This window comes from Bubalus bubalis, chromosome 7 (assembly GCF_019923935.1).
Source record: "Bubalus bubalis isolate 160015118507 breed Murrah chromosome 7, NDDB_SH_1, whole genome shotgun sequence".
Taxonomy (NCBI): domain Eukaryota; kingdom Metazoa; phylum Chordata; class Mammalia; order Artiodactyla; family Bovidae; genus Bubalus; species Bubalus bubalis.
The window spans coordinates 80,825,905-80,842,563 of NC_059163.1; the positions used below are offsets into that span (position 1 = coordinate 80,825,905).

The 16,659-nt window shown below is 40.4% G+C and overlaps 1 protein-coding gene across 4 annotated transcripts in view; it reads right to left on the bottom strand.

Annotated features, from left to right (window-relative positions):
• The window catches only part of ABCG2 (ATP binding cassette subfamily G member 2 (Junior blood group)), a 123,805-nt gene that overhangs the window by 100,108 nt on the left and 7,038 nt on the right, over positions 1 to 16,659 (bottom strand). Inside the window, exons 1-2 of one of the 4 annotated variants that reach the window (XM_006042280.4) lie at positions 7,107 to 7,223; positions 4,269 to 4,392 (exon numbers count right to left, since the gene is read on the bottom strand). The exons of 1 other annotated variant lie outside the window; for it this stretch is intronic. The gene's annotated coding sequence lies outside the window, so the exon portion shown is untranslated. Of the gene's footprint in view, positions 1 to 4,268; positions 4,393 to 7,086; positions 7,235 to 13,304; positions 13,842 to 16,659 lie in introns of those variants that run through there. 2 more of the 4 variants (XM_006042278.4, XM_006042279.4) reach the window with 2 other exon arrangements.

Genomic DNA, 16,659 nt, shown 5'->3' on the forward strand with positions numbered 1-16,659 from the left:
GAGTAATTATAGAAATGTTTAAGATAATCAGATCTATGTTAATACTTTGATATTACAGAATTTTTATGTCTTGTTTATACATAAAAAAAGAAATTTTATATATTTACATTATTTAATAGAATTTGACCCATTAGAGTATAAGATAAATCTTGTCTGTCCAATTTCAAGTATGTAATTAAATAAGTGATTTAGGCTTTTGATTTAAAGTTGAAATCCTACTAAGTTTGTAGAAAATAATAGGATATTTAAAAGAACTACAGTTTATCGTATTTATAATTTCAATTATTTGCTTCATATGCATTATTTGAGCAATTGGGAAAACTTAGTTTGTTAAATTAGAAAATAGAAGTAACACAGCAGGTCTGAGTCTGCTATCCTTAGAAAGGCCTGCTCTCAAGATTGGCCCTTGGTTGGGATTTGGAAGTTAAGTCACCAAGTATTCCCATGCAACAGCTAACTGAGAAGGATGGTTCACTTTGCCTAAACTGTTTGTGAAGCAATACAGTTTATGCAGAATGCCTGCTCACCTTCTGGGAGTCTGGAATTCTGGTGCATGCTAGACAGAGCATGAATGCCTACATACTCAGCTCCCAAGAAAAACCTTGGGCTCTAGTTTTTCCCTAGTGGTTTCCCCAGGCCAAAATACTGCACACCAGAACAAGGACCTACTGCACAGCATGGGGAACTCTACTCAATACTCTGAAATAACCTACCTGGGAAAAAAATCTTAAAATGAATGGATTATATGTATATGAATAACTGAATCATTTTGCCACACACATAAAACTAACGAAACATTGTAAATCAACTATACTCCAAAATAAAATTAACATTTAAAAAATACTGCACACATGTTGCAGAGTTTCTACTGCTGGGGGAACAGCATGTACTGTGTGACCCCTTATGAGAGCAGAAAAGCATAAGAGAGCTTATAGATGGCGTCCTCCAGACTCTGCCTTTGTCTTTCCCTTACTACCTGTGTATCTTTACTATGTTCCTGTAATAAATCTTAGCTATGAGGAGACCTATACATTGAGTTCTGTAAATCCTTCCAGTGAATCTGAAGGTGACGGTAGTCTAGGGGTCTCCCAACACACCAGGGAAATTGAATATTTTTCCTCCACATACAAAGTATTTGGAAGTGTTAAATTAACTAAGTTTATAAATTAGGCCAAACACCATTGAAAGATCTATTAGAAGTAAATAATAAAATCTGCTAGATGCTAGACTTATAAATAGAGCAATAGCATTGGTAAATTGAATTTGTAGACTTAAGGAAAACTAGAGGTTTGAATTTACAACTTTGATCACCAAATATTAATTTCTAAAACTCAAGTAAACTTTTGAAGAGGCCTTTCAGTGCCACCACCCCCCCAAAAGTCCCTTGAGGGGATCAAAATAGTTCATATTTAGTATATCTCATCAGCCCATAGCAGGCTGCTTATCCTGGTCTCAGTGGAAGAAGGGCATTTGTTCAAATCAACCACAGTTTCATGTCACTTAGATTTTGGTTAAAAAGGAGCCTAGGATCCAGTCTTTATACCACTTACTAGTTAACCACATTACACCACCTCACTTACAGAATCTGCTTCTAATGGTGATATTAAAATACAACTTTTATAAAAGCACCAGTAGGTAGGGAGTCCAACTGGACTCATGTAATAGCTGGTAACTCCATGGTGTTAAAGACCCAGGATAAGTTAATAAAAATTATTCTTTTAATATACTTTAAAACCTTTGACAGATTTCCCCATTGGGTGATGAAGAGTGCAGCAGGAGTGTCCACTAGAGCATCATGCCTGACACTGCTAGAGTCCATGGGGTTGCAAAGAGTCAGACATGACTGAGTGACTAAGCACAGCACAGCAGTAAACACAGTAAATACTAATAAATGAATGAAGGAGCTAATGATTTACTTGAGGGGACAAGATAAAGGCATCCCAAAGTGAAGTGATAATATGAGACAGTGCTTCTGAAGACATACAAGAGAAAGTAAGTGATAAGTTGCCAAATTAATGGAAGTGAGATTAAGCATTAAGATCTCAAAGCAAGAGATAGCTGCAGGCTACAGGGGTCAGAAAAGCTTCACGGAGGCAGCTGGTCTTAAAAAATCTTGGCCTTGAAAAATACATTAGATTTGAAGATGTAAGAATGGGGAAAGGTCTGAGAAGTAAGAGTATGCCAAAAGATGAAAGTGAGATGATAAGAAAATAACAGAGATGATAGTGAGATGCATGTTAACTCTCTCACATTGCAGCCCAGATCTTTAAAAAAGAAAAGAGGGAAGGACTTCTCTGGTGGTCCAGTGGCTAAGACTCCATGCTCCCAAGGCAAGTGGCTCGAGTTCCATCCCTGGTCAAGGAACTGAAAGCCACATGCCACAATTAAGACCTCTCGCAGCCAAATAAATAAATATTTTTTAAAAAGAAGAGTGGGATTTAGAAAGATGGTAACAATAACCCTGTGTACGAGACAGCAAAAGAGACACTGATGTATAGAACAGTCTTATGGACTCTGAGAGAGAGGGAGAGGGTGGGAAGATTTGGGAGAATGGCATTGAAACATGTAAAATATCATGTATGAAATGAGTTGCCAGTCCAGGTTCAATGCACGATACTGGATGCTTGGGGCTGGTGCACTGGGACGACCCAGAGGGATGGTATGGGGAGGGAGGAGGGAGGAGGGTTCAGGATGGGGAACACATGTATACCTGTGGCGGATTCATTTTGATATTTGGCAAAACTAATACAATTATGTAAAGTTTAAAAATAAAATAAAATTAAAAAAAAACTAAAAAAAATAAAAATTAAAAAAAAAAATAAAAAGAAGAGTGGGGAACAGCCTCTAAGCCCCAGGTTGTGATGCTATGTTTCTCAGGCTCAGAAATTTGGACTTGATTCTTTCCATAGGGAGAACAATGAATGGTTTTACAACAGTAATGATAGGTGAAATAGTTTGGTGGCTCTGGAATAAAGATTATACTAGGGATAAGGTGTAGGAGGGTTTAGGTTGGATTAAAGGAGTGAGCATTGTTGGCAGAGAATACAGTAGCTAGAAAACAGTCCAAAAATAAAGTAATAAAGGGCTAAACTAAGTCATATTTCTTAAGCATTGTAAAGGAAGAAGTGATGGGATAGATTATCACATCCAAAGGAAAGATAAGAGTATGTTTGTGAAAGTGAAGGAGGAGAGTAAATTTTCAGAATGAAGTATGTATCCGTGCATTGTTTATATTTTCATATTTTCTTTTTACACCAAATGAGTTGGAATTAGCATGTATATCAGAAGGTAGTGTGAAAAGAAAAGTTTAGACCCCTACTTTTCCAAGAGAGAAAAGAACATTTGCAACTCAAAATGTAATTGGAATGCATGCCCCAAAGGTTTAATGTTTATGTATTTTAATATTAGAATCTTGGTTTTACCAAACAAAGCTCAGAGAGAGTCAAGCAACTCATATCTAGAGGGATAATGCACACAGCGATAAACTGGTATATTGCAATCTGCTGAGGTCTCGGGAAGATTTTTCAAGACTTTGTAGAAAAGAGCCCAAGACACAAACAACTTTGGTGATTGTGTTTCAGCAAAGAGGACAGGCTGTCTGGTTCTCTGCCAGTGCAAGTTGAAGGAAATAGATTTGGGGGCCATTTCCTAATGTGTCCCAACTGGTAGACGTGCTTCAGGAAAGGGTGAAGAAGAGGAAGCGCCTTTAAGAAAACAAAGCCAAAACAAAGAACTGGCAGCACTCTTAAGAAGCTGAGTAGCACTGTTTAGGCCAGCCTGGCCTTCCTGTTCCATGGAATCACAAACATATTCTGTATTTAACTGACAAATTTTATAGCAGCTTAAGATCTGGATTTCAAGCTTATTTCCATATAGCACCAACTACTTTTAAAATTATGAAATCAAATATTCCTATCAGCATCCTAATCCTCTAAAACCATGCAATTATTCATTCTATTATGGAGAGAATAAAAAGTTTTTCATCAAAAGCAAACAAAGTCCTCTATTCCTTCAAAACACTGTCAATCGCCCCCTTTATTTGTAGGCAGCAGAACAAATACAATAAAATGTCACTTTCTTGTTCTGCCAAAGAGGCCAACAGATCCAGAACCTAAAAGGTACTGAAGATGTACAAAACTACTGCAGACGCATGATACATGTGGCAACTGTGGCTGAACAACTTCATGCTCACACTGCTGATTACTGACCATCTATAGCAAACTCATCCTTTGTACCCAAATGGTACACTGAGAAATATAATCAAATACCTGTTATTCTTGCAGCAGGGGGCTGGCTTGCTTGAATTCTTTCTAGGTAGAGTATGTTGGGCCTTTCAGAAACAAACAATCCTTTCCTACTTGAAGAGAAGAAAATGACAGAAAAATAGAAGCTCTGCAAAGTGATTAAGGAAATATGTAATTATCTTTATTCAGTTATATTCTCTTTTCAGGAACAGAAATACTTTTGGTCCAGCTGCTGCTTTAGGGCTTTCTGGCCCCAGAACAAAGTATTTCTTAGTAATCTATAAAGATTCCCAAGTGGTGCCATGATAAAGAGTCTGCCTGCCAGTGCAGGAGGTGCGAGAGACGTGGGTTCAAACCCTGGGTCAGGAATATGCCCTGGAGAAGGAAATGGCAACCTACTTCAATATCCTTGCCTGGGAACTCCCATGGACAGAGGAGCCTGGAGGGCTAACGTCCAAGGGTTCCAAGAGTTGGCCATGACTTTGAGAGTAACACAACAACAATTTCACTTTTGGGGATCTAACGTAAATGGTACTACGTCTTTAATGTTCACTGCTAGTATATACGAAGTGGTTGACTTTTGTATATTAATTGTCCTGCAACCTTGCTATATCATTTACTAGCTCTAGGAGTTTTTGTTGTGTTGTTGTTGTCGCTATTATTTATTTGTTTGGATTTTCTACATAGACAATTATGTGATTTGCAACCCCAAACTATTTTATCCCTTCCTAAATGCCATGACTTCTTGTCTTATTGCATCGCTAGGACTTCCAGTGTGATCTTGAAAGTGTGAGAGAGATCATCCTTGCCTTGCTCCTGATCTTAGTGAGAAAGCTCTTTTCTTACCAGAAGTATGAAGTTGACTGTAGGCTTTTTGTAGATTTCTTTACCAAGTTGAGGGAGTCCTCCTCTATTCCTGGTTTGATAAGAGTCCTTAATCATGAATCCATACTGCATTTTAGCAATTTTTTAAATCATCTTTTGATATGATCACGTATTTTTTTTCCTGTGGCCTGTCAATGTGACAGATTACAAAAATGTAGTTCAAATGTTGAACCAGCCCTGCATACCTGAAATGGAGGCCATATTGTGTGCAATTTTGAATGAATAATCCCAAGAGAATGCACTTGTCATGGTAAACACCCTCTTCCAAGAACATAAGAGATGACTCTACACATGGAAATCACCAGACGGTCAATACCAAAATCAGACTGATTATATTCTTTGCAGCTGAAGATGGAGAACCTCTATACAATGAGCAAAAACAAAACCAGGAGCTGACTGTGGCTCAGATCATGAATTACTTATTGCAAAATTCAGACTTAAATTGAAGAAAGTAGGGAAAACCACTGGGCCATTCAGGTATGACCTAAATCAAATCCCTTATGTACATACACTGGAGATGATGAACAGATTCAAGGGATTAGATCTGGTAGAGAGAGGGACACGGAGAACTGAAGAACTATGGACAGAGTTTGTGACATTGTACAGGAGGCAGTGATCAAGACCATCCCCAAGAAAAACAAATGCAAAAAGGCAAAATGGTAGTCTGACAAGGCCTTACAAATAGCTGTGAAAAGAAGAGAAGTGAAAGGAAAAGGAGAAAACGAAAGATATATTCATCTGATCGCAGAGTTCCAAAGAGTAGCAAGGAGAGATAAGAAAGCCTTCCTAAGCAATCAATGCAAAGAAATCGAGGAAAACAATAGAATGGGAAAGACTAGAGATCTCTTCAGGAAAATCAAAGATACCAAGGGAACATTTCATGCAAAGATGGGCTCAATAAAGGACAGAAATGGTATGGACCTAACAGAAGCAGAAGATATTAAGAAGAGGTGGTAAGAATACACAGAAGAACTGTACAAAAAAGATCTTCACGACCCAGAGAATCACGATGGTGTGATCACTCACCTAGAGCCAGACATCTTGGAATGTGAAGTCAAGTGGGCCTTAGAAAGCATCACTATGAACAAAGCTAGTGGAGGTGATGGAATTCCAGTTGAGCTATTTCAAATCCTGGAAGATGATGCCATGAAAGTGCTGCACTCAATATGCCAGCAAATTTGGAAAACTCAGCAGTGGCCACAGGACTGGAAAAGGTCAGTTTTCATTCCAATCCCCAAAAAAGGCAATGCCAAATAATGCTCAAACTACCACACAATTGCACTCATCTTAACGCTAGCAAAGCAATGCTCAAAATTCTTTGCCAACAAAGGTCTGTCTCATCAAAGCTTTGGTTTTTCCAGTAGTCATGTATAGATGTGAGAGTTGGACTGTAAAGAAAGCTGAGCGCTGACGAATTGATGCTTTTGAACTGTGGTGTTGGAGGAGACTCCTGAGAGTCCCTTGGACTGCAAGGAGATCAAACCAGTCCATCCTAAAGGAGATCAGTCCTGAATATTCATTGGAAGGACTGATGTTAAAGCTGAAACTGCAATACTTTGGCCACCTGATGCAAAGAACTGACTCATTGGAAAAGACCCTGATGCTGGAAAAGATTGAAGGTGGGAGGAGAAGGGGACAACAGAGGATGAGTGGTTGGATGGCATCACTGACTCAATGGACATGAGTCTGAGCAAACTCCAGGAGCTGGTGATGGACAAGGAGGCCTGGCGTGCTGCAGTCCATGGGGTCGCAAAGAGTCGGACACGACTGAGCAACTGAACTGAACTGAACTGAACTGAACTGAACACAGAGTAAGAATCAGTCCTACAAAACTGCTCCAGTTCACCAGTTGCAAGTCCCAGGTTTCCACTACAAATCAGGTGTTCCCACCATCCCCTCCTCAAGTGTGATAATTTGTTAGAATAACTCATAGAAATTGGGAAAACAGTTTACTTACTGGTGTATTATAAAGGATACAACTCAGGAACAGCCAAATAGAAGAGATCCATAGGGCCAAGACAGAAGAAGCAGCGTAGAGTTTCATGCAGTCTCTGGCTGCACCCCCATGTCTCAGCACCTTGATGTGTACACCAATCCAGAAACTCTCCGAACTCTCCCTTAAATTAGGGGGTTTTAGGGAAGTTCCGTTACGTAGGCATGATCGATTAAATCAATTGTCAACAGTTACTGATTAACCCAACTTTCAGCCTTCTATCCTCCTGGAGGTTGAGACTGAAAGTTCAACCCTGTAATCCCATGGTTGGTTTCTCAGGCAACTACCCTCATCCTCAAATTCTCTGGTGGCTAGCTAGTATAAGCTGATAGTATGTTTTCAAGAGTGACATAAAAAAATACAGTAAGAAATACATATTTGGTCTTTGCCCTTAGTTCCCGACACAGCTTCTAAAACTCTTTACTTTTTTAAGTTTTTGGCTATACTGCATGGTGCATGGGATCTTAATTCCCTGACAAGTGTCCTCTGCATTCAAAGTATTGAGTCTTAACCACTGGACCACCACCAGGGAAGTCCCCTAGAACTCTTGTAATTTATTCAGTGATAAGACTCATAGGAGCTTCTTTTGTTATTCACCACAATCTCCTTTCAACCATACTTTGAATTTATGCTAATAACAGGACTCTTATAATTTTCTACATAAGTGAGATGATGGATACTGACTAAACTTATTGTGATAATCACTTCATGATGTACAACCAAATCATTATGCTGTATACTTCAAACTTACACAGTGCTAAGTTATATCAATTGTATCTCAATAAAACTGGAAGGAAAAAAAAAGAGCCATTTTCAAAACCTATTTTTTCATATCCTCAGCATGTGAGTCATGTTCAAAAGAATAAAACAAGTATATAAATAATTAATATATAGTATAGAAGATAAGAGATATGCAGAAAAGAACTGTGAGAATTTAGAGAACACTTTAGACCACATTCAAATAATCGAGATAATTTTGGATAAAACAATTTCTCTTACTTGAGGGTATAATCAAACTAAGATCACACTAAGGAGAAAAATAGGATAGGCAATAAAGATAATTAGGGAAGTAGGGTACAGGGGAAAGCCTTTCTTGATCTTTGCTTCAAGATAAAAGCAAGTTTGGTCACTTTTCTTTCTAATCTATTAGTGTGTCATAAGCATTTGTAGTGATTTTGAGAATAAAAGCCCTTAGTGTAGAGCTATCCCATAATTAAATTGGCCATGCTCATATTGTACAGGGCTTATGTCCCAGTTTGCACAGGAAAAGTCCCTGTTTACACATATGGCTCCAAGTAATTATCAATTGCACCCCTTCTTCAATGAATAGTCATTGGAAGGACTGATGCTGAAACTAAAGCTCCATTAAAGGCCACCTAATGTGAAGAGCCAACTTCATTTAAAAAAAAAAGACCCCGATGCTGGGAAAGACTGAAGGCAAAAGCAGAAGGCTACGAGAGGTTGAGATAGTTAGCATCACCAACTCAATGGACATGAATTCAAGCAAACTCTGGAACATAGTGAAGGTTGGAGAAGCCTGCCCTACTGCAGTCCATGGGGTTGCAGTCGGATTTAGCAACAGAACAACAAAAAGCTTTAGATAGGGTATTCCCAGGTGGCTCAGTGGTAAAGAATCCACTTGCCAATGCAGGAGACACAGGAGATGCAGGTTCTATCCCTAGATCAGGAAGATCCCCTGAGTAGGAAATGGCAGCCCACTCCAGTATTCTTGCCTGAAGAATCCCCATGGACAGGAGCCTGGCAGGCTACAGTCCATGGGGTTGCAAAGTGTCTGACACGACTGAACAACAGAGCATGCACGTAGCTTTAGATGAAGAAAAAAAGTGATCTTTTGCTAGACTCTGGTGCCCTCTTGTGATTAAAGCATAAAAAGTCATTATAGAAGCAAAAGTGCTTTCCTTGAGGTTACGATGGAGAATTTCACATTCTGATCTTGTTTATTTTGAGAGAAGAAATCACTGCAAAATGTGAACATCCCAGAGTGGATCATCTACTCACTTCTCCCAAATCTCAGCTTTGAGTTTCAGGTCACCAGACTTCATCACTGGCTACTTTCCATGGCTGCTGCTATCTTTGGACTCTGTGACCTCTTTTCCCATTTATCAGTAACTGAGACACTACTGCTCTCTCTAACAAACACTACTTCTATCTTACCTCTCAGTGAATTCAGTATACACATAGGTGATTTTCCCAGCATGCTGATCTCCGCCTACCTTGAACTTCTCTAGAGACACTAGAGACATTTGTTTGCTCTTCTCCAAGAACGTTAATGGTATTTATGTAGTTGGTCTACCTACTATGTTTCAGGCACAGGCTTCCCAGTTGGCTCAGTGGTAAGAATTTGCCTGCCAATGCAGGAGACATGGGTTCGATCCCTGGTCAGAAAGATCCCCTAGAGAAGGAATTGGTAGTCAACTCCAGTATTCTTGCCTGCAAAATCCCATGGACAGAGGAGCCTGGCAGGCTATAGTCCACGGAGTCACAAAAGAGTCGGATACGACTTAGCGACTAAACACCAACAAGGCATGTTTCAGGCACAATGTTAGATATTGAGGATAGAACAGTGAATGAAACAGAACCCTGGTCTTGGAAGAAGACAGATAATAAACAGTAACTCAATCTAGATAGTCTAGTATGTTAGAGGTGAGAAGTCCTGGAGAGAGGCACATGGTGAAGGAAGTGGTAGTCTAGAAGGCAAAGGAAGGTTTTGCAATTTTAAATAGACCAGAGGAAAACATTTAGGCAAAGGAAATGGAGGCAGGAGTATGTCTAGCATGTGAGAGAAGCACCTAGGCAGCCAGTGTGGATGGAGGAATTATTTCTCTCAGTGTTCCCCACAGCCACACGTTCTGGCTCTGTATTACTGGCTGCTGGTTTAAGGCATGTACCCAATGCTGTGGGTTTCCCTGGTGGCTCAGCCAGGAAAGAATCTGCCTGCAATGTGGAAGAACTGGGTTTGATCCCTAGGTTGGGAAGATCCCTGGAGAAGGGAATGGCTACCCACTCCAGTATTCTTGCCTGGAAAATCCCATGGACAGAGGAGCCTGGTGGGCTACAGTCCATGGGGTCACCAAGAGTCAGACACAGCTTAGCAACTGAAAAACAAGAACAGCAGCCTCTTAGGGAAGTGAAAACTTTATTATTAGCTCACACTTTCTTCTATGCTGCCATGGCTACTTTGTATATGGACCCATTGATGGGATACCTGGAGAAGGAGGCTTCGTGACATTTACTAATATATCCTCTTGATCATCTGAGTTTTTTTTTTACACCCCCCACCATTGGAGCTTCCCAGGTGGCGCTAGTGGGAAAGAACCTTCCTGCCAATGCAAGAGATGTAAGAGGTGAGAGTCTGATCCCTGGGTCAGGAAGATCTGCTGGAGAAGAAAATGGTAACCCACTCCAGTATTCTTGTCTGGGAAATCCCACAGACAGAGGATCTGGTGGGCTACAGTTCATGGGGTCACAAAGAGTCGGACACTCTTAGGCATATATTCAGACAAAACTATAATCTAAAAAGAAACATGCACCCCTAGCAGCACTATTCACAATAGCCAAGACATGGAAACAACCTAAATGTCCAGATGAAGACATAAAGAAGATGTGGTGCACATATACCATAGACTACTACTCAACCATAAAAAAGAATGAAATAATGTCATCTGCAGCTACACAGATGAGCCTAGAGATTATTACACTAAGTGAAATAAGTCAGAAAGAGAAAGACAAACACCATATGATATCACATATGTGGAATCTAAACCAGAAATGTGTTATTTCAAGATACTGACTGAAGCTATGCCTGTAGTCTCAAAGCATGCTCTCTGGTTGGTAGCATTAAAATCACCTGGCAGCTTTTAGGCATGTGAATTCTAGGCCTAGTCCTAGATCTACTGAATCAGCTCTCTCAAGTTAGGACCCAGAAATCTGTGTTTTAGCAAACTCCCCAGGTAATTTTCAGTCAAAATAAAGTTTAGAAGCCCTCCTCTAAAATGTTTACCCCTGGGAACTAAAGGTTTTAATGGATATAAAGGTTGTGACAAACACACTAAAAATTTTGACAAAACAAGTAGAAAAAGGATTCTTTTTAAGGCACAAAGGTTTCAAATTTTTACAGGGAAAGCCAATGAACTCTAGTAGAGAACAATAAGGGCTGTCATAGGTCTTGAGGGGATGCTTGGGAAGATGAAGAAAAGTACAGGATAAACCTGAACTTAGAGCAAACAAGCGAGTTTAATTTCAATACACCCACTAACTGGCTGTGTGCCTTCTCACAAATCGCTTAACAAGAACTTCATTTTCCTCCATTATAGGTAAAAACAAAAATCCCCTTGACATGACATATCCCCATGATAGTTGTGAAAAATCAAGCAAGGTAAAGTATGTGACGATGCTTTGTATGGAAGGATAGCATGGTGATCATTTCATTTTCTGCAGTATCTCTTTACAAAAGAGTATAGGCATTTTCCCTCTACTCAGGGAATGGATAGGACTTTTGAGTCACCTACAATGACTTAAGAGAACCCTACTTTCTTTAGTGAAGGTTGCAGGAGATACACAGCCAGAATGAAAGGTTGCTCTGGGCTTGGAAAGACAGGGAAGTGGCCTCACTGGAGAGAACAGGGCTAACGTGCTGACAGATGCTAGACAGATGCTGTCTCTGAACTCTGAATATGTTATAGGTTATATGTCTCTGAACTCATATGTAGCTTTACAATTTCTCCCCCCAATAAAAGTTCATGAAAACCTAGCTTAGGCTGATGTTCAACCCCATGTACTTCTTACTGCCTACAAGTGGTTTGCCATTATATGGGCTGTTTACAGTAGCTACTGTTCTGATTGGTCAGAACAGTAGCCATATAGGTTGTTAAACTTGTATGTAATTCCTCTGTTATACTCCATAATAGAAAGGAAAGTTATCTGAAGCTTATTTCAAACAGAAGCAATTCCCCTCTGTCTGAGATGGTTTAAATGGATTCATACTGGGCCTCACCAGGTCTGTTCATGCCACTGACCTTTGATTCCACTGACTATCCTTGACTCAATGACAAATAGTTTCAGCATGTACTTTAAAACAACACAAATTTTAATTTGCCTATTCTATCTTAAGCACATTTCTCTAGCTGAGGAAGACACAAACTACCACTCTAGAAAAACTCCCATGCATGTGGGAAAAAGAATCCTATTTTCAGGCTGGGGTTTCTTTTATTCATTTCGCAAACTTGACTTCCACGGCCATCACTTTCCTTTCTTTCCCTGTTTTTATCCCACTACTGTTTTCTACCCTCAGCAAGGCACACTTCCTATTATTTATTTTTTTCCTTCTTGGCTTGGCACTTTTGGATTAAAAGCAACTTTCAGATAAATACGTACCATTTAGGGCAGGGAGCTATTCAATTTAAAGAGGAATACTCTCACAAGATGATAAAACATATCAATTATATTCCTTACTCAAATTGACTTTAAATCATATCATAGATGCATATGCCTCACAACCTTAACCTCCAAATGGGAGGAGGAAGACATCAGTTATTTTTCTAGATGCATAATTTTCAATCGAAGCTGAAATATTCAAGTGACCACTAGTTACCCCAGTTAAGGCATGATATGACTACTATTCCCCAAACTGCAAAAATATTTCTGGCTCTGCTCAAAGTGGTCCATGCAATCTAAGGAGCAGACCAACATTCTATCTCACTTGGGGTGACATGGCTTACCACATCTAGGAACTATTTAACACAACCCCCAAAACTCTGAGCTAGTCCATCAAAGCAAGTCAATCTGGGCACTGACAGTGTCTCATTTTCCTTCCAGGCGCTCTACACAAATCATGTGCTCAGCCAGACACCTTTATTCTGCCAACATCTCCCAACTGCTTGCCCTACAGAGCAATAAACCTAGAAGGTTTTAAGCTGTTATTACTCTGTTTCATGGGCCAGCAGCACTGAGGTCATCTGGGCACTCCTCAGAAATGCAGAATCTCAAGCCACCCTAGATCCACTGAATTCTGCTGCTTTTAAACAAGATCTTCAGGTTCGTATGCACATTCAAGTTTGAGAAGTACCATTTTAAAATGACACACTCATTAAAGCACACACCGAAAAAGAATCAAGACTCTCCACTCAGTACGAACATTTGAAAAACAAAAACAGACAACTCACCTCAGTTATGATCTGTGATGTTGGAAGGAAAACAGCCCAAACCTCTGTAGAGAGGCAGTGGGGATACAGAGAAGATTTCGACTCTTGTCGGCTTTCTCATAGAAACTTCAAGCAAGAGCCGCATCTATTAACAGTCCAGGAGCTTCCCTTCCTGCCATCTTTCAAGGCACAAGAGAAAGTATCAGAGAGGAACCTTATCAGCCCCCTGCAACTACCAGAAAGACTGAGGCTTTCCAAACAAGCTAGTCTTGGGAAAATGTCCAGTTCTCATATCTAATTGACTTCCTTTTTTCTCCATTGTTAGCTGGTTATTAACCACAGTTCCTTCTCCATCACTCGGATTCAAACTGACAACCTAATGCTTCTAACCAGTCTGAGATCTTTTTCTGGCGTTCCTGGCAAGGAGATGGGAAAAGGAAAAATTCACGTGTCAGAGATATCCTTTTTGTGCGATAGAATCCCGACGACAGTATCTCTGACACTAACTGCAACTTTAATAAGGACTATTTAAAGCAATTTGAGCAAACAGTTTTCTTCTGTGTAAACTTCCTGTCTTCTGCTACGTCTGACATAATGTGGTCTCCTTTTACAAGCTCTGCCTTCTAGCAAAAGAGTGCAAGCAGGAAGATAACACTAATTCAGAAAGGAAGTGAAAGAAACCGAGCACAGACAATGTTAGGTTGCATTGCAAAAGCCCACTAGGGATTTGGAGAGGGGTTTTATTTGGAACACACCATCCTTCTAATGTTCTCTTTCCTAACCCAGAAGTATAATAGGAAGTTAAGGCTGCATTAAACAGGTATTTCATATTCTGAAAACATGAAGCATGTCAAGTGACAAAATATGACATATACTAAGAGCTTCTGGCTCCATTCTTTACCAGCCGTGACGTGTTTTTTTTTTTTTTTTAATCCAAGACTTCTCAATATAAACCTGCGGTAACAATAATGCATTCCTTAGAGTTGACATAACAATATTAAGAGATACCTGAAATGCTGATTACTAAATCAACCTTGCCAGAAGTCCTCTTTGGAATCAAGTGCTAATTTTCCTCTCTATGGTGCATACCTAAGCACAGGTCAGGCAGTCAATGGATTGCAGATCGTGGATAATGGATCCTTACTCCCTACTGATAAAGACCCATGGTCAACTCAGTTAAGGTGATTAAGTGAACTCATAGCAAGTCGAAATGTCAAAGTGTTAGTCACTCAGTTGTGTCTGACTCTTTGCGACCCCATGGACTGTAGCCTGCCAGGCTCCTCTGTCCATGGGATTTCCTACGCAAGGATACTGGAGTGGGTTGCCATTCCCTTCTCCAGGGGATCTTCCCGACCCAGAGATCGAACCTTAGTCTCCCGCATTGTAGTTGGATTCTTTAACACCTGAGCCACCAGGGAGGCAAAGCTCAGAATAATTGGGCTCAAACTCTCATAATTGCCATTTATTCCAGAACAATAAACATTACATAAGTCCTTGCCTAAGAAGTAAATGAAGCCATTGTTTCCATTAAGGTAAGTCTAAATGATTCTAATTTAAGAAACACTGCTTTTCTGAGAGAAGGTAACACAAATTTAATTTTTAAGTTTCCTCCTGTGTTTCATGCAACACGTAATTTTATGTTATTAAATGTAATATTAAGACAATAGTAATTCAACATGGAAAGGAAAGAAGCAACGAGGCAAATTAGAACTTAAATATTCCAGAATTTTTGCTGGGAAAATGCCATGGACAGAGGAGCCTGGTGGGCTACAGACCATGGGGTCACAAAGAGTCAGACATGACCAAGCAACTGAGCACACACACACACACACAAACACACACACACACACACATTTACCAATAAAGGTATGGTTAAACAAAATGTAGCATATGTGTACAATAGACTATTATGTAATAGTTAAAAAGGAGTGAAATAGAAATATGTGTACTATCATGACAAAGAAAGGTCTCCAAGACACGTCAATTATAAAAAACAAGATGCTAATTAACACAAGAATATTGATCTTGGAGGAAGAGCAGTGAGTGGTCTTGAAGAGAGATCTTAGTTCCCTGCCCAAGAATTGAACCTGGGTAACCTGGATGAAAACTAGGAATCCTAGCCATTAGACTGCCAGGGGCTAGAGGCTAGAAGCAAAATGGCCCTTTGGTTTTCCCTGATTTGAAAGCAAGACTGTTTCAAGAAGGCAAAAGCTGTAAAAACATGTGCAAAGTTTGTTATTAGAGATACAACACAATGTATGGGAAAGCACACTGAAAAACTGTTTGTTAATTTATGTCAAAAGCAGGGCAGAGATACACATCCAGAGAGAAAGGGTCCGGGCATCCTCTCTCATGAGGAGTGCAGGAAGTCAGAAACTAGGCAGAGATACACACCCGGAGAGGAGTGCAGGCATCCTGAGCGAGGAGGAGCACAGTTAAGAAGGTGCTGCAAATCCCTTATATAGGGCGGTCCTTCCGGGTCTTTGTATATATTTAACCAATCATCTTGTTTCTCTCTTCACATCTGATTGGTCCTAGGACCCTCTCCAAGAGAGTCCTTGCGGAGCACAATATTTTTCTAAGATAGATCCCACTGCAGAGGCCTATGGATGCATGTCCACACTTATGGGGTGGGGACCCCTCCCTTTTTAGACCCCCAAGAAGCTTTCCTGTACATGTGTAGACAGGGAAGTCTTCCTTGACCTCAGGAGTGGGCACCTTATCTCTTTACTTTAGCAGAGCTCAGCTTTTGCCACTAGCTTTGTCCTTGAAGTGTCTGGGTGAGAACAAAGCTTGAATTTTACTCTGCTTGACAAACACCTGATATCTGGTCCTGTGTGTGTGCTCACTCGGTTGTGGCTAACTCTTTGTCACCTCATGGACTACAGCCTGCCAGGCTCCTCTTTCCATGGGCTTTCCTAGGCAAGAATACTGGAATGGGTTGCCATTTCCTTCTCCAGGGGATCTTCCTGATCCAGGGATTGAATCCACGTGTCCTGCGTCTCCTGCATTGCAGGTGGGTTCTTTACCACTGCACCCCCTGGGAAACTGTGTCTGACCCAGAGGTCCCCTGTCTCCTACCTCCCCAGTGAATATAAGTTCACTGGGCTTCCCTGGTGGCTCAGCTGGTAAAGAATCCGCCTGCAATGCAGGAGACCTGGGTTCAGTCCCTGGGTTGGGAAGATCCCGTGGAGAAGGGAATGGCTACCCACTCCAGTATTCTGGCCTGGAGAATTCCATGGACTGTATATTCCATGGGGTCGCAAAGAGTCAGACACAACTGAGTGACCTTATTTTTTATGTTAAAATGCACACATGTAGACAGAGACACACACACATATCCTCACGAAACAAAATTGTGTATTTCTATTTGTAC